Genomic DNA, 6695 nt, shown 5'->3' with positions numbered 1-6695 from the left:
TAAAATGACTCCTCATGATAAACTGCTGTACCATCAGAGAAGCTTCCTCCTGCAGCAGATGGGAACAAATACAGAGATCCACAGCTAGACATGCAGAAGGGGGAGGGAGGGAGAGAGGGAGGGAAGGAGGAAATAAAGGAGGGAGAAAGGGAGAGACAAATCTAAAGGAACTGTCTCCATCAAATCCCTCCTCCCAGGTCTCAGCTAATTCCCCACAGGAGAGGAGGAAGAAAGAGTGTAAGAGCCAGAACAGATGGTGGACACCAGGAGAACATGAATGAGCTAAGCAAGGCTCATATCAATTCATACAGGCTGAAGCAGCATGCACAGGGCCTGCATGGTTCTGCACCAGGTCCTCTGCACTTAGGTTATGGCTTACAATTTAGTGTTTCTTTGTAATTCCTGAGAATGTGAACAAGTGGGTCTCTGACTCTTGTGATCTTGGGCTCTTTTCTTTCTGTTTGTCTTTTACACTTTGAATGTGATGTTTTGTTTTATCTTATTGTATTTTATTTTGTTTAACAAGAATCTGTTTTTTTTCCTCAGGATAGTTGGAAAGTTCTATCATAGACTATTTGTTATACAGATATTTAGCACCTGGATACTGACAAGCACAACTCTTGCCAAATGAGAGGTCGTATCTCAAAATAACAGATTGGTTAAATAACTCAGAAAAAATTACAGATCTATTTATGTCTGATTCATACAGAGGCAAGTGTGTATAGAAGTCACCTTTTACTCTCCAAACTCAAGTAAATGAAGAAGTACAATCAGCAGTCTTCAGGAGAACCAAGACTTTTTGAGTGATTAAGAAATAGAAATCATTGTCACAATTTTTTATGAAAATGAGAAAAATGTGAACTCGAATGATTTGTGTATGATTCAGGAGCAATTTAATCTTTTTACAGTGATGGGAACATGTTGCTGTTTGAAGCTAATAGTCATGATTTGAATCTCAGCAATAGCAGCCTTATGCACCACTCAGAATGTATAAGGTGATGGGGAGGTCAGGCTTATATACTAAAGCAGTGTGAGGAAAGTCTCCATGCTTTCTGCTTAATTTTGCTGTGAACTCAAAACTTATTAACAAAATATTAAGTCTTACCACCCCTCCACACTACATAGTTAATAATGTGATGACATCGGCTTTGGTTCCGAGTCCCTCTGCCTCTAACTGAGGAGACAGCAATCTGATCTTTTTTCCCTCTTTCTGATCAGCAGTTTGTCTAAACTGAATGATTTTAATTATTGAAGAGTCTTAACTAGGACTCACTCCCACCCCTTACTCTAGAACCCACCAGATCCCACTAGGCTCCTTGTGAGCATTTCCAGTCTGAAATACAAATTCTTTCTTTACCTTAAAATTACTTCATTTAATTATTATTGATTATTTAAATTAGTCCCAATTTTATATTTATTACTCCGTTTATTTAAGACTCTTTTATATTTTTCTTTGACAAATGGATACAATATACTTCGATCACACCCACTCCACATTACTCTCCTCTACCTCCTCCCCCGCTGCCCTCTCTCTGAACCCTCTCTTCCCAATTTGTTCCCTCCTCCTTTCATGTGTTTTTGTGTGTTTGTTTTTGGTAAACTATTGAGTCTCGATAGGGTTGCTTCCACGACCATGAATGTTGAGTTATTTACTGAAATGTGGGCCATTTACTAATTTCTACACGACTAAAGAAAATAACACCTCCACCTCCAGAAACAACTAACTGTCAGGATCACTGTGTTTATACTAATATTAGAATGATTTCTTGGATGTTCAGGATATGTTTTAAATACTTCCCCCTCAGTGTCATTGGTTTATCACAGTTGTCTTTCCTCTACATTGTGACCCATTATATTCCTCAGGCTTCTTTCCTATCAGAGCCACTGAAACACCCTGGATGTTGAACTTCTCACAGGATGCTGCATCTTCTGCCAATGTTCTTCTTCATGCAGAAAACTCCTATTTCTTTAAAATGAAGTTTTAACTGGAACATCTTCCTAATTATGACATAAATTTGGTTAGTGGCAGTGCAGGGGATTGAACCCAGAGCTTTGCTAATGCTAGGCAAGCAGTCTACACATTCAATTATATCTCAGCTCTTTATTTTCTTTTTAAAGTACTGTTTTTCTGGTCATGACATTACGTTCTTATAGGCTCAGAACTTGAGACTTGAAGGTAAGATCAGGAGACCAAGAAGGCTTAGTGAGTTCGAGGCAAGCAAGAGCTACAACTTTCTCTGAACACACTGAACCTGATAGAAGAGAAAGTGGGAAGTACTCTACAACATATGGGCACAGGAGACCACTTCATACATATAACCCCAGCAGCAGCACAGACATTAAGGACAACATTTAATAAATGGGACCTCCTGAAACTGAGATGATGTGGGAGTGTCATATATCAATCTGTTGATTTCATTGGTTAAGTAATAAAGAAACTGCTTGGCTAGCCCTCATAGGTTAAAACATAGGTGGGAGGAGTAAACAGAACAGACTGCTGGGAGGAAGAGGAAGTGAGCTCAGACTCAACAGCTCCCCTCTATGGAGCAGACGCCTCAGATAGACGCCATGCTCCGCTCTCCCAGGCGCACGCTATGAAGCTCTGACCCAGGATGGACGTTGGCTAGAATCTTCCCGGTAAAAAAAATTAGGGGCGCTACACAGATGATTAGAAATGGGCTAGTCCAGGTGCGAGAATTAGCCTAGAAGAGGCTAGATAGAAATGGGCCAAGCAGTGTTTAAAAGAATACAGTGTCCGTGTAATTATTTCGGGTAAAGCTAGCTGTGCGGGCGGCAGGGTGCTGGGGACGCAGCACCCTGCCGTTCACATTACTACACTGAGAAGCTTCTGTAAAGCAAAGGATACTGTCACTAAGACAAAAAGGCAACCTACTGACTGGGAGAAGATCTTCACCAACCACGCAACAGACAAAGGTCTGATCTCCAAAATATATAAAGAACTCAAGAAACTAGACTGTAAAATGCTAATCAACCCAATTATAAAATGGGGCACTGAGATGAACAGAGAATTCTCAACAGAAGAAGTTCAAATGGCCAAAAGACACTTAAGGTCATGCTCAACTTCCTTAGGGAAATGCTAATCAAAACAACTTTGAGATACCATTTTACACCTGTCAGAATGGCTAAAATCAAAAACACCAATAATAGCCTTTGCTGGAGAGGTTGTGGAGTAAGGGGTACACTCATCAATTGCTGGTGGGAATGCAAACTTGTGCAACCACTTTGGAAATCAGTGTGGCGATTTATCAGGAAATTCAGGATCAACCTACCCCAAGAACCAGCAATACCACTCTTGGCAATATACCAAAGAGATGCCCTATCATATGACAAAAGCATTTGTTCAACTATGTTCATAGCAGCATTATTTGTAATAGCCAGAACCTGGAAACAACCTAGATACCCTTCCATGGAAGAATGGATGAAGAAAGTATGGAATATATACATATTAGAGTACTACTCAGCGGTAAAAAAAAAACAATGACATCTTGAATCTTGCATGCAAATGAATGGAAATAGAAAACACTATCCTGAGTGAGGTAAGCCAGACCCAAAAAGATGAACATGGGATGTACTCACTCATAATTGGCTTCTAGCCATAAATAAAGGACATTGAGCCTATAATTTGTGATCCTAGAGAAGCTAAATAAGAAGGTGAACCCAAAGAAAAACATATAGTCATCATATTGGAAGTAGACAAGATGCCAGGCAAAAATTGGGAACTTGGGGGTGGGGTGGGATGGGGGTAAGGAAAAATGGGGAGAGAAAAGTGAGTAAGGGAGGATGGAGGGAGCTTGGGAAAATGGGATGGTTGGGATAAAGGAAGGGTGGATATGGGAGCAGGGAAGTATATATCCTAATTAAGGGAGCCATCTTAGGGTTGGCAAGAGACTTGACTCTAGAGGGGCTCACAGGTGTCCTAGGAGATGTCCCCAGTTAGTTCCTTGGGCAGCTGAGGAGAGGAAACCTGAAATGGCCCTATCCTATAGCCATATTGCTGAATATCTTGCATATCACCATAGAACCTTCATCTGGCGATGGATGGAGATAGAGACAGAGACCCACATTGGAGCACTGGACTGAGCTCCCAAGGTCCAAATGAAGAGCAGAAGGAGGGAGAACATGAGTAAGGAAGTCAGGACCGTGAGGGGTACACCCACCCACTGTGACAGTGGGGCTGATCTATTTGGAGCTCACCAAGGCCAGCTGGACTGTGACTGAAAAAGCATGGGATAAACCCTGAGGGACTCTCTGAACATGGTGGACAATGAGAGCTGATGAGAAGCCAAGGACAATGGCACTGAGTTTTGATCCTACTGCGTGAACTGGCTTTGTGGGAGCCTAGCCTGTTTGGATGCTCACCTTCCTGGACTGGATGGAGGGGGGAGGACCTTGGACTTCTCACAGGGCAGGGAACCCTGACTGCTCTTCAGACTCGAGAGGGAGGGGGAAAGGAGTGGAGGGAGGGGGAGAGGAATAGGAGGATGGGGAGAGGAGTGGGAGAAGGGGGAGGGAAATGGGAGGCGGGGAGGAGGCAGAAATTTTTTCAATAAAAATAAATAAATTAATAAACAAATGAATAAATAACATAAGATTAAAAAAAAGAAGGCTTAGTGAATTCGAGGCAAGCAAGAGCTACAACTTTCTTCCATCCAAAAAAAAAAAAAAAAACATATTGTTAAGTTGCCATCTTTGTTAGTGTTTCTATTGTTGAAACAAAACACTATGACCAAAACACAAGTTGAGGAGGAAAGGGTTTATTTGGCTTACATATCCACATTGCTGTTCATTATTGAAAGAAGTCAGGACAGGAACTCAAATAGGGCAAGATCCTGGAGGCAGGAGCTGATGCAGAGGCGGTGGAGGGGAGCTGTTTACTGGCTTGCTTCCCATGGCTTGATCAGTCTGCTTTCTTATAGAACCTAGGACTGCCAGCCCAGGGACAGCACCACCTACCATGAGCTGGGCCCTCCCTCATTGGTCCCTAAACGAGATAATGCCTTACAGATGGATCTCATGGAGGCATTTCCTCAACTGAGGCTCCTTTCTCTCTGCTAATTCTAGCTTGTGTCAATTTGACACACAAAACCAGACAGTACAGTTGCCTAGACTGATCTTGAACTTTGGGGTTTCTACTTCAGCCTCTTGAGTAGCTGATATGACATAAAATGACAGATGTGGTTAGGAGATACTGGCACACACCTTTAATCCCAGTACTTGGAAGGCAGAGGCAGGTCTATCTCTGTGAGTTCGAGGCCAGCATGGTCTACAGAGCAATTGCCAGGACAGGCTCCAAAGCTACACAGAAAAACCTTGTCTTGAAAAAAAAAAAAAAAAAAGCAAAAATGAGAGATGTATGCCACTGTGCTCAGATTCAAGAATTAATTTTGAGAGTCTTAAGCTCCTAAACTAAGGTGACCCACCCAGAGCGGTGAGTGCCTGCCATCCGGGCAGGCCTCAGGGTCCCCTGTAAGGGAGCCCGGCACCTTCAGCTCAGGCGCCAGGCTTCCTGCTCGCTCCTGGATACCACCCCCCCCCCCCCCCCCCCCGCTCCATTCATCCTGTTGGCCCTGGATCATTGGGCTACCGGCGGCCCTGTTTAGTTGCTGAGGAATCCCATCAGGACGGGTGAGTGTGTGCTACCCAGGGGCGGACTGTCCCGGAAGAGAGCACAAACCCCCTCCCCCAGCTCCTTCTGCAGGGCTGTCTTTCTTTCCCACGACCCAGCACCCCCAGCACCCCTCCCCAACCCTGCCCTGCTGTATGCTAGGACCAGTGCTCAACTACAGTCTTAAGCTCCTAAACTAAGGCGACCCACCCAGAGCGGTGAGTGCCTGCCAGCCGGGCAGGCCTCAGGGTCCCCTGTAAGGGAGCCAGGCACCTTCAGCTCAGGCACCAGGCTTCCTGCGCGCTCCTGGATACCACCCCCCCCCCCCCCCCACTTGCTCCATTCATCCTGGTGGCCCTGGATCATTGGGCTACCGGTGGCCCTGTTTAGTTGCTGAGGAATCCCATCAGGACGGTTGCGGAGGAATCCCATCTGGACGGGAACGGTTCCTGCTTCTACACTGAAGAGATATACCCTGAGAGTCAATCACAGCAAAGATTGGACCAAGAGACCAGGCCTCTCCTGGCTCCATTTGAAGGAAGAGATGGGAAGGCGCCAATCCAAGAATTCCTCCAACAATCTGAAAGGCAACATGACACCACCAGAAACCAGGGATCCTGAAATAAGAAGGATTGTACACCCTACTCCTGAAGAAATAGAAGAAATCGACTCAAAAGTGAACTATATGAAAATAATAGAGGACCTTAAACAGGAGGTGAAAAACTGTCATAAACAATTAGAGATTACAAACAAAAAGGTAGAGGAAATGAATAAATCGCTCAAAGACACGCAAGAAAACCAAGAGAAACAAGAAAAAGCAATCAAACAGGTTAGGGAAGCGGTTCAAGACATGAAGAATGAAATGGAAGCAATGAAGAAAGCACAAACCGAGGGAAGAATGGAGATGGAAAATCTGGGTAAACGAACAGGAATGACAGAAACAAGTACTAACAACAGATTACAAGAGATAGAAGAGAGAATATCAGACACTGAAGATACCATAGAAAAAATAAACACACTGATCAAAGAAAACAGCAAAACCAACAAATTCTCATCACAAAACATTCAG

The sequence above is a fragment of the Microtus oregoni genome, unplaced genomic scaffold (genome assembly GCF_018167655.1).
Source record: "Microtus oregoni isolate MIOR12 unplaced genomic scaffold, Mior012 000073F_000, whole genome shotgun sequence".
Classification (NCBI taxonomy): Eukaryota; Metazoa; Chordata; class Mammalia; order Rodentia; family Cricetidae; genus Microtus; species Microtus oregoni.
This window is presented reverse-complemented; position numbering follows the sequence as displayed.